Genomic DNA, 15,944 nt, shown 5'->3' on the forward strand with positions numbered 1-15,944 from the left:
ATTACCTTCACATGACTGCTTGCGTCACCGGTAACTTGTCTCCTTCTGGTACCGAGAATGTGTTCTTCCGGGTCTTCCTATTTTTCATTGGTTATTTCTGCGTTTTCCCTCGCCTTTATCATATTATTAATTGTATGGAAATTATGAATATTCTTTCTGGACTTATCCTTTTTCATTATTTTTGTATTTTATGATAAGGTTCCTCATGTACTTTTTAGTAATTACTATTGTTAGTCTTGCAGCACTACTTTTTGTTGAATCTGGAATATTCTGCAGTGCTTCTTAAGGACTGCTACTCAACATGCTTCACTCCACTCTGCTCTGCACTCTGCACTCTGCACTGGACTCCGAACCTGGACTCCGTTCCAAGGCTCAACTTGAGGGCTCGGCGTGAGGACTTGGCTCCTCACTTTGCTTCGGGCAGCCCGCTAGAACTGTCAATTCGCAGCAACGTCCATGGGGACTATACACCCAGCCTGCAAGCCTCGCCGCGTGTATGGAAGCGGCATTTCTCATGACATGTAATCACTTCGCCCTGCTTGGGGCCGTTGACACGGGCTTGCCCTCCTGTATAAACAAAACTATGTCACCAGCTGGCCTGTTCAGCAATTCTATTTTATTAAAATTCACTAATGTCAGCCTGGAGTTAGCATTCTGCTTTACTTTTATGGACACTTTTAATCTACGTTTTGTCGGCATGTCTGATCTAGAAGATGACACTTTCTACTGAGCTGGTTTGCCTAAAAGGATTTGTATTTTACACTGCAGTGTTGGACTATTAATCTGACAGCTCAATGTTTTCATTACTGTTAATGTGATCTCCCCGGTGGAGAATTTAATGTTGCAAGTCTGCCTCAAGTTCGTTATTAAATTTCATGTCCTTTTCAATCTATTGTTAAAGCAACCCATGTTTTTTCTATTTAGCTTCGTCATTTGATGTTTTTGAATATTCATTTACTACTATGTAAAGTTTCAATACTGGTTTGGCTTGCGCCAGCCTTTCACATTTAATGCAATATTCCGATAATTCTGAATTTTCTCAGTTTCAATTTATAATCACTATAATGTGCACGGCCGGTGGTCAGTTCGGCTCAAGGCTAGGTGTACGTCACTTGAATTTCGTATTTAATCATGGATCAAATTATTCAAATAATTTATTGTTGTTTTTTCTGAAAGATTATAATAAATGTTGTTGTTGACTGCTGATCCTTTATCTTTCATTCCCGTAAAACTGGGAATTACTCCTTGTTCTTTCCTGGTTTTACCAGGCCTGGCCCCACAAAACAAGGCAGTTGAAGGAACGGGACAAGACAGTGTGAGTCAATCAGCGAGCTGTTGCGGTGCACTGTGGTGGTGTTATTCAATGCAACATGGCCCCGAGACAACATTTGGATGACTTCACACGGGGAAGAAACTTCAGGAAACTGGACGAAGGACGAAGTGTGATGAATGTAGCCCAGGAGTTTGGTATTGCTCACAGAATTGTTTCACGTGCAGGGAGAGCATTCCGAAGCACAGGCACTGCTGTTCGAAGGAGAGGAGGGGTCGACCACGGTCAACTACAGCAGCGGATGACCGCTACATTGTGCAACAAGCAAGAAGAGACTCACGTCAAACAGCGGGTGTGATTACAACCACATTTAACAGGACTGCGAGGCACCCAATCTCACGCTTCACAGTGACACGGCGACTGCATGGGGCAGGTCTGTTTGCCCGACGACCATTACGTCGCTTTCCGTTGACACTCACACATCGGCGTCCCCGTTTGCAATAGTGCCAAGAGCATCAGGTCTGGACCGACGAGGGGTAGGGTCGCGTGCTCTTTTCAGATGAGGGCAGATTCAGTCTGAGTAGTGATTCTAGACGTACCCTTATCTGGCGATAGGTGGGAACACGTAATGTACCCAGGAACATTGTCGAAAAGGATAACGGTGGTCCAAGTGTTATGGCGTGGGGAGGCACAATGTTGCATTGGAGTACCGACCTCCAAATCTTTGAACGGGGTATACTCACCGGTCAACGTCATTATGGCAGTGTACTCCTTCCCCGTGCGCGTCTTTTCAGGGGTGCATTCGGCCCTGACTTCATTTTTATGGATGACAATGCATGACCGCATTGAACAGCGCAGGTGGAGGAGCTGTTAGAACGAAAGGATATTCGGCGAATGGACTGGCCTGACTGTTCCTCGACTTATATCCCATCAAGCCCGTGTGGGGGATGTTGGGCAGATATATTGCAGCACGTCCACATGCACTAACAACCATCCAGCAGTTGTCAACCACGCAGGTGGAGGATTGGAACTTTCAACCAGAAGAACTCCTTGCCAATCTTGTGGCCAGCATTAGAACATGTTTTCAGAGCATGCATCGCTGTCCATGGTGATCACATACCCATTTAAGAACCATGTCTTTTCTTTTGTGATGTAGAGGACCATCATGAGTCACAGTGACTTAAGTGTAATTTATTGTATCTGTATAAAAGTGTCATTTCTGTTCGTCTCCTCGCATATTCCTTTCAGTTGCCTGCCGTACCATGCTGTAGCAGTTCTTCCTCTGAACGGTTCAAGTTTAATTGAACTTGTCAGTGACACAACTTGCGAAAGTCACTTTCGTCCTTAAGTTTCGCACAGCAGTGTAGTTTATCAAAAAGTATGTCTGCTATTGACTTGAAACGAAGAAAGAAGCCTCCTATACGTTCCAAGGGACAATATCGTAGCTTCAAATACCTTCAAAATCAATCTCATAGTCGTCTTCATGGTATTAAGAGCGTTCTTTTATCCACCTACGAGGTTTTATTGGATATTCTTGGTCATATTCCACGTGTTGTGACTTTCTTTTGCATTGATGAATCTTAGAGCTCGGAACATCTTACTGTCCTCTACCCGCTCTTCCGTAGTGTAGTGAGAGTAACATAAACTTTTAGGGGGCTCTAATATGCCGGGACCCTAATGTTTATGCATATCTCATAACAGAACTGTTGTCCAAGTACAGTATACTTGTTATTTGTTTTAGTAAGTTTTTCATTCTGACCTATTACAGCCTAAACATCCAGGCTCTATATGATGAAGCAGATGCGACCACACGACTTAGAATTATTCATTCGGACGCAGCAACCTCTGAAGAGACACATTTATGAATCGATGGTGGGTTATGCCTCATCATCAAGATTTTCGTCTTTTTGTCTGCAGAAAGCGACTGAATATTTGTGTATTAATGAGTGAATTATGACACAATTGTTTTATCGTTTTCACTGATAAATTCATTGAGTGTTAACCCTGCAAGTGCAAAGTACTTTTTTTCTAAATGCCAGGCTAGTTACGGAGGCATTGCACACAGACATTTATAAAAAAAGTATTAAATCACTCTCAGAAAGAGAAACGTGCCACACGGAGAAGAACATTTTACTCATAAAGCCATAATTTACATGCTTATACAAGTATTAGATGGTCCACTTCATATCCTGTGAGTATGAGACAATCAAAGGTTCGAAAAACTTATTCAGATTTACATGGTAACCACTAATAAAAAACCTTTTTAAAATGACATCCAGGATGTTCGAAAACAACGCGAACAGGTTATGCGAGAGTTAGAGGGTTGGTCATGCCAGTAAATAATTTGAAGGGAATAATTCGATATCTCGCACCGTCGTCATGTTATCAGCTGCTGAAGTTAGCCAATCAGATCGCTTCTCGGGCGAATTCAAATGGGCTTTGCGCGGCGATGTTGCTGAATCTGTACGTGGCTTCTGACTGGCATGAGAGCACCAGTCGAGGAATAGAACTTCGCCAGGGGAATGTAGACCTCGGAGCTGACAGGGTCGGGCCAAAGCAAGGACGCTAAGGTGACACTGGTTGAAACCAACGGTGTGTTTGAAGCTGATTTCTAGGCATGACCCCGAAGCCGTTCGTAACTCACGTACAGGTTTAGCAATATCAGGGGAGACAAGCCCATTTCAAATTTTTTATCAGCAAGACCAACACTCTAATGCTCACATACGCTGTCCACGTCGTTTCCGACCACCCTGTATACAAAATACATCTTCATTCAGGTACAGACTTAGCTTTTTTGCCTGGTATGAAAATGGGAAACCACGGAAAACCTCATGACTGCCATATTGGGTTTCTAACCCTCTATTTCTCGAATACACGCTGACAGCTAAGTGACCCAATCAGCACAGCCACTCGGTCAAAAATTCTACTCCAGTCTGCCAGGTTTGAAACCGCGATCGTATGATCCAGCAGCAAAAGTTTTTCTAAGGATCAGCTAAAGGACCTTCTATCATCATCATCATCATCATCATCATCATCATCATCATTATCGAGATAAATGAGCTTAGTTTCTCTTTAATGGGATGTGAGAGCGAACATTCCGTAACGTGCATGTCAGTGAACAGAGCAATGTCAAGTCGAGCTGCCTCACTTCTATTAATTCCCAGTCCTCAGTCAGCCACCAGCTATCAGGACGTCGCGTCTGATGTATTGCCTCGTAAAACACTTGCCTCTTTCTCGCCTGTCATTCCCTCGCTCTTCATCTGGCAGAGCCTTCCCTCAACACACTGGTGGAAAATATCGAGCCCATAGTAAAGCTCGGGGGATCTGAAAAACACCTTTTATGTCCAGTTAACGTGCAGTCCTGGAGAAACTCCAAGTTTACGTTCACAACAGTAAATTAATTAGATTTTTCCTTCTGAAAGCTGGGTAAGGAAAGAAACGCATCACCACTATATACTCAGTTCAGCAGAAATAAAGGTTTAATTGCCACAAATCATACAAATTATCATTTTCGCAAATTTTAGTTTCTAATGAAAACGCACAAATTGGCAATTCTCCGTTCCTCTCCTCTACACTAACAGCACAACAATCAGTATATGATGCTAGGGACGTTCCGAGTTACTGAAATATCGATGTTATATTCGATATTGATACTTAATATCGACATTATCAAAACAAAATAAATACACCCCGATATACATTTTTTCCAAGTAATTCAAATTTGGGATCACGCCAGTTCCAAGAAAAGAACACGATAATTAAGAGAGTCAAAATTAATGTATACCTTTGGTGTAGTAGTTTGTGTGATTAGCTGCCACCCACAGCGGCCCGGGTTCAATTTTCGGGTCTGCCACGAAATTTGAAAGGTAGTACGAGGGCTGGAACGGGGTCAACTGAGCCTCGAGAGGTCAACTGAGTACAGGGGTTTCGATTCCTATCTCAGCCATCCTCGAAGTAGTCTTCCGTGGTTTCCTACTTCTCCCCCAGGCAAATGCCGGTATGGTACCTAACTTAATGCCAAGGCCGCCTTCTTCCCTCTTCCTTGTCTATCCCTTCTAATCTTCCCACGCCCCCACAAGGCTCCTGTTCAGAATAGCAGGTGAGGCACTTGGGTGAGCTACTGGTCCTCCTCCCAGCTGTATCGCCCCAACCCAAAGTTTTGATCTCCAGGACAATGCACGTGAGGCGATAGAGGTGCCGCCGCTGAGTCCGAAGGAAAAACAAACTCTGGAGGGTAATAGATTAAAAAAAAGCAAGAAGAAATATATATATAACGAATAAATATTGTGTGGAAGTCATGATCAAAAGTTTTGTACCGAATTTGATATGCTTAGAGAATTTTTATTACACTGTAACATTTAACCGTCTATTTTTGTCAAGTACATCGACACTGCAGTGTGGGGTAATTTTTGCAATTGAAAGTCACTTTCACTAGAAATCATCAAAGCAGAAACCTTATATGTGATGAGTCGTCTGCAAAGTCCAACAGATGCTACGCAAGACACACACACAGAGCACAGATAACAGAGTGGTTAGCCAACACTATCAGTCCCTACCTTTCTTCTGTATTTAAATAGGTCCTGTCTTTCTTTCAGAGCATGAGTTTCCAAATGGGCCGCATGTTGCCCGCGAAGGCATATTGTGTCGCCTGCAAGGGCTTTTTAAAAATATTTTAAGAAATGTGAATAAAATTTACAAAAAATATTTCACAGCTTGTGCAAAAATAGACCTATATTAATTGTTATACCCTTCATGCGAACCATGTGACCTTGCCGCGGTTGGGAGGCTTGCGTGTCCCAATGATGCAGATAGCCGAGATGCAGGTGCAACCATATCGGATGGGTATCTGTTGAGAGACCAGACTAACGAATGGTTCATCGAAAGGAGGGTAGCAGCCCTCCGGTAGTTGCAAAGGCGGCAGTCTAGATGATTGACTGATACGGCCTTATAATAATACTCAACATGGCTTAGCTGTGTTGATACTGCTACACGGCTGAAAGCAACGGGAAACTACAGCCGTAACTACCTCCCGAGGACATGCAGCGCTCTCTATACGAATGATGTACTGATGATGGCTTCCTCCCGGGTAAAATATTCCGGAGGTAAACTAGTCCCCCATTCGGATCTCCGGGTGGGGACTACACGAGAGGGGGCGATCATTAGGAAGACGGATACTGACATTCTGCGAGTCGGAGCGTGGAATGTTAGAAGTTTGAATCGTTGTGGTAGGTTAGAGAATCTGAAAATGGAGATGGTTAGGCTAAAGTTAGATGTAGTTGGTATAAGTAAAGTACGTTGGCAGGAAGAACAAGATTTTTGGTCAGGCGACTACCGAATTATCAATACAAAATCAAACAGGGGAAACGCAGGAAATGGTTTTATACTGAATAAGAAAATAGGGCAGCGGGTAAGCTCCTACGACCAGCATAGTGAAAGAATTATTGTCGTCAAGATAGACACCAAACCAATGCCCATCACAATAGTGCAGGTCTATATGCCTACTAGTTCAGCGGATGATGAAGAAATCGAAAGAATATATGAGGAGATAGAAGATTTAATACAACATGTAAAAGGTGATGAGAATCTAATTGTGATGGGAGACTGGAATGCAATGGTAGGCCTAGGAAGAGAAGGTAGTACAGTAGGAGAATTTGGATAGGGACAAAGGAACGAAAGAGGAAGTCGGCTGGTTGAATTCTGCACTGATCATAATTTAGTCCTTGCCAATACTTGGTTCAAACACCACAAACGACGGCTGTATACGTGGACGAGACCTGGAGACACTGGAAGGTATCAAATAGACTTCATTATGATTAGGCAGAGATTCAGAAACCATGTGTTGGATTGCAAAACTTTCCCAGGAGCAGACATGGACTCTGACCACAACTTGTTGGTGATGATATGCCATCTGAAGTGGAAGAAATTGAAGAAAGGAAAGAATGCAAAAAGATGGGATCTAGACAAGTTGAAAGAAAAGAGTGTGAGGGATTGTTTCAAGGAACATGTTGCACAAGGACTAAATGAAAAGGCTGAAGGAAACACTATAGAGGAAGAGTGGAGAGTCATGAAAAATGAAGTCAGTAGGGCTGCTGAAGAAATGTTAGGAAGGAAGAAAATATCAACTAAGAATCAGTGGATAACTCAGGAGATACTAAACCTGATTGATGAACGACTAAAATACAAGAATGCTAGAAATGAAGAGGGCAGAAAAGAATACAGGCGATTAAGGAATGAAGTGGATGAAAGTGCAAGGTAACTAAGGAAGAATGGCTGAAGGAGTAGTGCAAGGATGTCGAAGGCTGTATGGTCCTGGGAAAGGTAGATGCTGCGTACAGGAAAATCAAAGAAACATTTGGAGAAAGGAAATCTAGGTGTATGAATAATAAGAGCTCAGATGGAAAGCCACTTCTAGGGAAAGAAGACAAAGCAGAAAGATGGCAGGAGCATATCCAACAGTTGTATCAAGCTAAAGATGTAGATAATTTGGTTCTGGAACATGAAGAGGCTGTTGATGCTGATAAAATGGGAGACTCAATTTTGAGGTCAGAGTTTGACAGAGCTGTGAGTGACCTAAATAGGAACAAGGCACCTGGAATTGATGACATCCCCTCTGAATTACTTACTGCCTTAGGAGAAACCAGCATGGCAAGGTTATTTCATTTAGTGTGCAAGATGTATGAGACAGGAGAAGTGCCATCCGATTTTCGGCAGAATGTTGTTATACCTATTCCCATGAAAGCCGGTGCTGACAGGTGTGAAATGTAGGAACCCGTGAAGCAATCCTGACTTTACGTCTGATCTTAGAGGATCGAATCAAGAAGGACAAGCCCACGTACATGGCATTCGTAGATCAAGAAAAGGCATTCAATAATCTTGATTGGACCAAGCTATTTATGATTCTGAAGATGATAGGGATCAGATACCGAGAACGAAGAATTTTCTACAATCTGTATAAAAATCAGCCTGCAGTTATAAGAATCAAGGGCTTTAATAAAGAAGCAGCAATCCAGAAAGGAGTGAGGCAGGCTGCAGTTTGTCCCCTCTCCTTTTCAGTGTTTACATAGAACAGGCAGTAAAGGAAATCAAACAGAAATTTGGAAAGGGAATCACAGTCCAAGGAGAAGAAATCAGAACCTTGAGATTTGCCGATGATATTGTTATTTTATCTGAGACTGCAGAAGATCTCGAGAAGTTACTGAATGGTATGGATGAAGTCTTGGGTAAGGAGTATAAGATGAAAATAAATAAGTCCAAAACAAAAGTAATGGAGTGCAGTCAAACGAAGGCTGGTGATGTAGGAAATATTAGATTAGGAAATTAAGTCTTAAAAGAAGTAGATGAATATTGCACCCGTCCACCTCCCGAGTCCTAGACTAGCATTTATCTCAGGGGTGTCGGTTCATTATTTAAGTCATCAAATATAAATATAGCGGCATCAATGAACACGGGAATGAACGGAGCAATTTGAAATTAAAATGGGGAAGGCTCGATTGTAAACTTGAATTTAAGGACTCCATGATAGGACTAGGAAGTGACTGTTAACTTTAAAAAGGGCATCAACTAACTACAATAAAAAGATTATGAGAATGGTTTCCTTTGAAATAATTTGCCAGAAAAAGCAGTTTATTACGCCATCCGACGTACGAAACTTTGATACATTTGGCAACGATATTTAAATTCCCACACATGTTACATAAATAAATCACTTGCTATACCGCAAGTGGTATCAATATCGTGCTGGGTTGCTTCTGAAATAAAATGATATTTTGAGGTATAATTTACGGATCGATTCCATTTGAATCGAACCGTTGTTCAAGGATACAGCTTCCTTCTATCGGGAGCCCGAGCATAACCCAGTTACGGTCGGCTTCTCGATTTAACTAAGATGATGTACTCCGGCTATATACATTTTTCCGAGACCGGTACTCCGACTGGGTAATGTTTCTCGTGAATTACGAAAAATAGATTACACGGACAGTTCCTATCTTACGATGTCCAGCTGATGCCATACCACAGAATTAGCATTAATATTTTATTTACACATGATTTGAAATGTTACAAAGTAGCCTCAGTAGACTACTGCCACAGATGAGATAACGAGAAGCGGTGGGAAAATACCGTGCGGAAACCGTACGATAACGAGGTCACAAATGACTAATATTATCACTCTTATTATTCAACATACGAATAGAGGGATGTTGTCACCAAATAATTAATTAACTATCGTCAGAAATATTCATTTATGAAATTATCAACCTCGAAATTATGATTATTATGATTATTATTATTATTATTATTATTATTATTATTATTATTATTATTATTATACTCAACGGTTCCTGGCACTGCCACGTTTGATTAATATCGTCATTATTATGCGGGATGCAAACACAAATCGTTATTACTGTTATTATTATTATATCCCTCTTGTGGTTATTATTAGTATTAAATAGGTGACTCCAGATTTTATTATTATTATTCACGTCACTCAAGAGGTTATTATTATTAATGAACCGGTCACTTCCGCCAAATATATTAAGATATCGGTCGCAATTATAATTATTTCACTGATCAACCAACGGCATCATTACTGTTATTATTATGACAATTATTATTAAGCTGACCGCGATGATTTAACATCGTCCTTACATTATTATTATTATTATCGGTTGCATATTATCATTTAGATTCCCGTTTAACATCTTTATCAACGCTCAATTAATTAAGGCGGTCCAATCTGCAATATTTATTATTATTATTATTATTATCACGACATCATGATTGTCATCGCTCGTCATTACAATGATTATAATATCCGATCATTTATGTGGACTCTGAACTCTCATTATCCTTAGATCCGTAGTATCTCGACGAATAGCTGTGCAGTCTATTTATTTCGTACATGCTGTCACGGGTTCGAATTCTACTCGCTACGTAACTCAGTATTTCTCTGTGACACTGCCCGTACATTTTACACTCATTTCAATATCCTAAGTGTCTCTCGTACGGAATGTATATCCCTTTCTATCTCAATGTTCCTTGATTCATTTATTTCTCACAGAATTATCAACTGACTTATTTATTCACTTCTGACATCGTACTACCTTTTATTATCTGACTGCAGATTCTTTAACATTTCTATCTCATTTTGATCTACGCCTTAGTTCATTCTCCACAAATAATCGTAACATCTTGAAATTATATTTACCAAAATTTGACAATCATGGTTTCGTAATATTAGTCCTACGTGTTCCGGCTAATGAATTGCAACTTTAAGACACGACATTTATTCGTAAAAAATATTGGACCGTAATTTAAACCACACGTTCATTAACATGTACGGATTATTAGCACCGATCTTAAATTTCAATATTATTAATTTATCAAGTTAAATTACCACACACATTAATTCCGAATTAAAAACGACATCCCGTCATTAAATGATTCCCGATAAACTCAACACCTGATCACTTAAATTTATTATTACGCACTGATCACTAAAATTCCAATATCACATGAATTATTATTATATCCAATTTATAAAAAAATTCTTTAAAAAATGTAGTTTTATTTTTATTTATTATTATTATTATTAATTAAAAAAATATTAATTTTCGCCTGTTACACGGTAGTCCACTCTTAATATGCTTAACGCATAACCCCTTTTACAATTTCGATTCATTCTGGCACTAATTAACTCCAGATACGATTTACTTGGAATATTATTATTATAATCGCTTCTCCCAAATTTTAACAACTTCACTTTGAAAATATGAACATACTAATCACAACAAAACACAACTGGTTTGGCGAAGCTGGATTTTCCTTCAGTGTCATTACATAGCTCGTTAAAATGACAAAACAGAAAAACACATATCGGGTCTTATTTAACTATCATAACCAAAATCAAATATAAAGAAAATTATTGACTACAAAGAAATATGAATGCATGCATGACTTAACGTACTACACTATATATACAAATTTACATCTCCAACAAACTGAATACAGGAAAATACCCGATTATTTACATTGTTATATTTACTACTGTCCGTGCTACAAATTTAGGATGGGGGTGTTAAGCGACTCATCTTGTTACAGAAGGTAACCAAGTATAATCAAATTATTCCCATTTTTCCCAATCACGCTAACATTTCCCAAATATTATATACATTATGTACTCATCTTAGTGTCTCGGTATTCCATTACAGCTTTGCAGATGAGAGGCTCCTTTCGGCCCCTCTCTGCATTTTACTCCTCCATTCTTGAAGGCGTAGTTCCACAAAAGATTTCCTGGCACATTACCATTTTACACTAATACCTTAATTATCACCAAAACTTCACCATTGACAACGTTAACACTGAATACTTTAACTTTTATGCAACAAATTAATATCCTTGACCCAAAAATTTAATATTTACACTATTTTAATCTTCGTCCAATTACCGCACAATGGACCTGGACACGTACGACCAGGTGTCAAATTTTACGCCCGTCGCGATTTATGTCGTCTGACGCGATACGCCCGTTTCATACGGCACTCTTGAAGTGTTCATGATAGCGGTTCGATATTGCAAAGTACAGGCTATTATTCCCTTAAAGTACTGTTCGTCACACAGTCTGTTATGTACGTACTTATTGTGGTACAATTTATATTACTCTCCTACAGTGCAATTAATTTACTTCACTGATATTTATAACTGACAAACACTGTCCTACGTTAACTATTTCCAGTTCATGTTGCTTGAGCGCGATCACATTTTACAAACACTGGCGGATGCTCGCGCCATTAAATGTTGAGTTACTGTATGCCCGTAAAATTCGAAGTTAGCTGCGACCGACAGTTCAGCTCCAGAGATTCAGTTCAAGTGTGTTGGCAAGGATCCCTTGTCCCGTATATATGGATGAAGCTTTCCCTCACGGATTCATTGACGTCATACCCCTTAGGGAGGGGGTGGATTTTTAATATCGGTACTTGCACTCCGAATTGGACGTTAAAATTTACATCAAATTAATCCACTCCGCTAGCATATTTGCTGGATTAAATATGAACTCCTGGTGATCACAGATTTAGGAGATACGGGTGGATTTAGCTCCTCACATTTCGCGCCTTCGGAAGCGTCCCTTACAACGTGGTCTTCGTCCAGCCAATTAGATTCAAGCTGTCTGGTTTCCAAGAAATCCAGCCTTCAATTTATTTAATTTGCCAATAATTATTGATTATTTTTCCATGCGTGACATCTAATAAATTCATTACATCGATCCGTGTACTCACAATAATTTATTACTGATTAATTTTGAAGTTACGAGAATATCTCATCCATCATTCCTTAAGATGGTATCCCTGAGTCTTCCATCAATTTTTTACGACTGGCCGGCAAGCGGTCACGTGATTTAAATCTCCACCTGCCCGAACCTAGGCTAGCGAATGTACTGGCAGCCGCTGTAGCTTTCCATGACATCACGGAATTTCCGTCCTGCCAAAAATATCCCAGTGCATTACTCACGTAGCGAGCTTCCTTTGTATCACCTATCCCCTTTCTCTTTCTGACCAAGACTTATTTGTGGACTCTGTATTTCCTTGTTCGCCAACTAATGAGATCCCCTGCTGTGAAGTAGCTAAATTTTGTTGTGTCGAGCTAATCCGTCAGGCTCCAGTCTGTCGTCCTTCCTTCGCTCCTATTTCGACATTACATATATGAAATGTTTTCAACTACACTTCTGTATTTCAATAAATGTACCATATATTATTTTATCAATCAAATCATGACTGACTATGGGCCTAAGTCACTCGGGTTCAATATAGTTACTTGGGTAGTAAAATAACTAACGACCGCAGAAGTAAGGAGGACATAAAATGCAGACTAGCACAAACAAGGAAGAGCTTTCTTAAGAAAAGAAATTTGCTCACTTCAAACATTGATATCGGAATTAGAAATATGTTTCTGAAGACTTTCGTGTAGAGCGTGGCATTGTATGGAAGTGAAACATGGACGATAACTAGCTCAGAAAGAAAGAGGATAGAAGCTTTTGAAATGTGGTGTTACAGAATAATGCTGAAGGTGAGATGGATAGATCGAATCACGAATGAAGAGATACTGAATCGAATTGGTGAGAGGAGATCGATTTGACTAAATTTGACGAGAAGAAAAGATAGAATGATAGGACACATTTTAAGACACCCAGGACTTTGCAGTTGGTTTTTGAAGGAAGTGTAGGTGGTAAGAACGGTAGGGGTAGACCAAGGTATGAATATGCCAAGCTGATTAGAGCATATGTAGGATGCAATAGGTACGTAGAAATGAAAAGTTTAGCACAGGATAGGGTGGCATGGCGGGCTGCATCAAACCAGTCTATGGACTGATGACACAAACAACAAGAGCATACCCTTCATAGATCCATTTCCGAACTAATTCATTCTTTACTATTATTTCCTATTTTTAAATATTCACTTAATGTGAATACGTAGATTATTCTTTTATATTTAAAAATTCAAGAACCAAACTTCGACAGAAAATGAGCCCTCAAAAATGCGAATGCTAGGACTTAATCAATATAAAAAGGGCTATGGGATCCATTCCAACCCCATTGTGGACCTGTGAATACCAAGAAATACTTTGATTACCATTGGTATAAGAAGCGGTTTCAGCCAAATCAAATCATATCAAATTAATTCCTTGTTCTTCTCTCATTGGTAGTGCTGGTAGGTACGCCGTGCTACACATTCGAGGAAATTTTCAGGGAAGTACTCCTGGAAGTACGTTGCTAGGATTTTAGGCTTTTACAGCTGTATATCATCGTTCTCTTCACAATACTCTCACTAAATTATCCTGCTTTTTGTTCTGATTACATTAATAATTCCAGTTTGTCTTACAGTACTTTTTTTCTTTTTGTCATTTGTCAAATATTAATACAAATGAACCGACATTGTTGGGTTTTCCTCTTCAAAATTCAATTGTCCTGGGTTTAAGAGTGTTTATTTTCTATTTCACTCTTTTATGCAATTGTAAAATAGCGTTGCATGCAATTCCGCTTATCAAACCTTTGTTTCATTTGAACTCTACATATTATTTCTTACTGGCACATTTGTTCTATTTGCGGAATTCTGCGAAAATTGCCCTGTTATTAAAGTGCGCATCGCGATCCTGCCTAAGGTTTCAAGTGTGGCTGCCGAGCCTTTAAAAATTGGAAAACGGGGCGAGTTGATCGTGCGGTTGTGGGCGCTCAGCTGTGAGCTTGCATAAGGGAAATGGAAATTGTAACACCATGAAGGCATCAGTCGTTTTTGTTGATTTTCAAGATATCGAACTATGCCATGTAGGTATGTAAACGATCAAAGTTTTAGACCCATTGGATTGTTGCTACAGGTCCCCCCACGTGATTGGTCACGGAGGAATCAACTCCAGTATACGGACTCTGGTGTAGCGTAGTTGACTTGCAGTCTGTGCAGTGAAGTGTTCCCCGTCAAACATGCCTCGACGACAGAGAATAGCACGCTATCAACAACTGTCGCCGTTTGAGAGGGCTCGGATAATTGGGCTGTGTGAGGCTGGATTATCGCTAAGTGTCGCCGCACGTGTTGGCCGACAGGCATCTACGGTACAACGTGTATGGCAGCAGTGGTCAAATGATGGTATCCACACTCTTAGACCTGGCACAGGCGCAGCGCGATAGACAACTGTGAGAGAGAATCGCTGCATTATTCGGTGGCCCGGATGGAACCCCATGCAACAGCAGCTCAATTTCGAGCAGCTGTGGTACCCCACGTTACACAACAAACAGTTGGTAATCGCCTGCGTGCAGCTGTCTTGCGAGCCTGTGTCCATGCAGAAGGTGTTCCATTGACCCCACAACAGTGACGTGTAAGGCTGGCCTGGTGTCGAGAAAGATCGACGTGGGTCGACGAATGGCATAGGGTCGTCTTTAGTGATGAATCGCGCTTCTGTCTTGCCCGCAGTGATCGCCGGAATATTGTGCGCCGACGTACCGGGGAGAGGGGCCGCCCAGATCTAATTGTCGAGAGGCACACAGGGCCAACACCAAGCATTATGGTCTGGGGAGCTATTGGCTTTAATGTGAAATCACAATTAGTGCTTGTTGAGGGCACAATGACTACTCGACATTACGTTGATAGGGTATTCAATCCAGTGGTTGTCACTATGATGGCGAACATTGCAAATGGGATGTTTCAGCAGGAAAATGCCCGGGTTCACACTGCACGCATCTCCCGAGAAGCTCTCCACGACATCACAACTTTAGAATGGCCCTCCAGATCCCCGGAGCTCAGTTCTATTGAGCATGTGTGGGACATGATGGGTCGACAACTGGCCAACCGTCCTCAGCCACCCACAACCCTGAAAAAACTGCCCCTTGCAGTGTAGAAAGCAAGGGCCACAATTCCTCAGGAAGCGATCCAAGGCCTGATTGACTCCATGCCTTGACGAATTCATCGATGTATTGCAGCTCGTGGTGGGCACATCCTGTATTGATTGTTGTCTAAACTTGCGATCAGAGGGACCTGAAAGTGTAATCGTTGAATCACAACCGAATACTCGTCCTGCATGTTCAATTGCAGCAATGTAGCACCACTCCTTCTGGGTGTTTCAATTTCCATTTTCTTCAGTGTAGTAGGTTCTAGCGCCACTGTCAGCAGCCCTGAAGATGGTATTCCAT

Source organism: Anabrus simplex, chromosome 1 (genome assembly GCF_040414725.1).
Source record: "Anabrus simplex isolate iqAnaSimp1 chromosome 1, ASM4041472v1, whole genome shotgun sequence".
Lineage (NCBI taxonomy): Eukaryota > Metazoa > Arthropoda > Insecta > Orthoptera > Tettigoniidae > Anabrus > Anabrus simplex.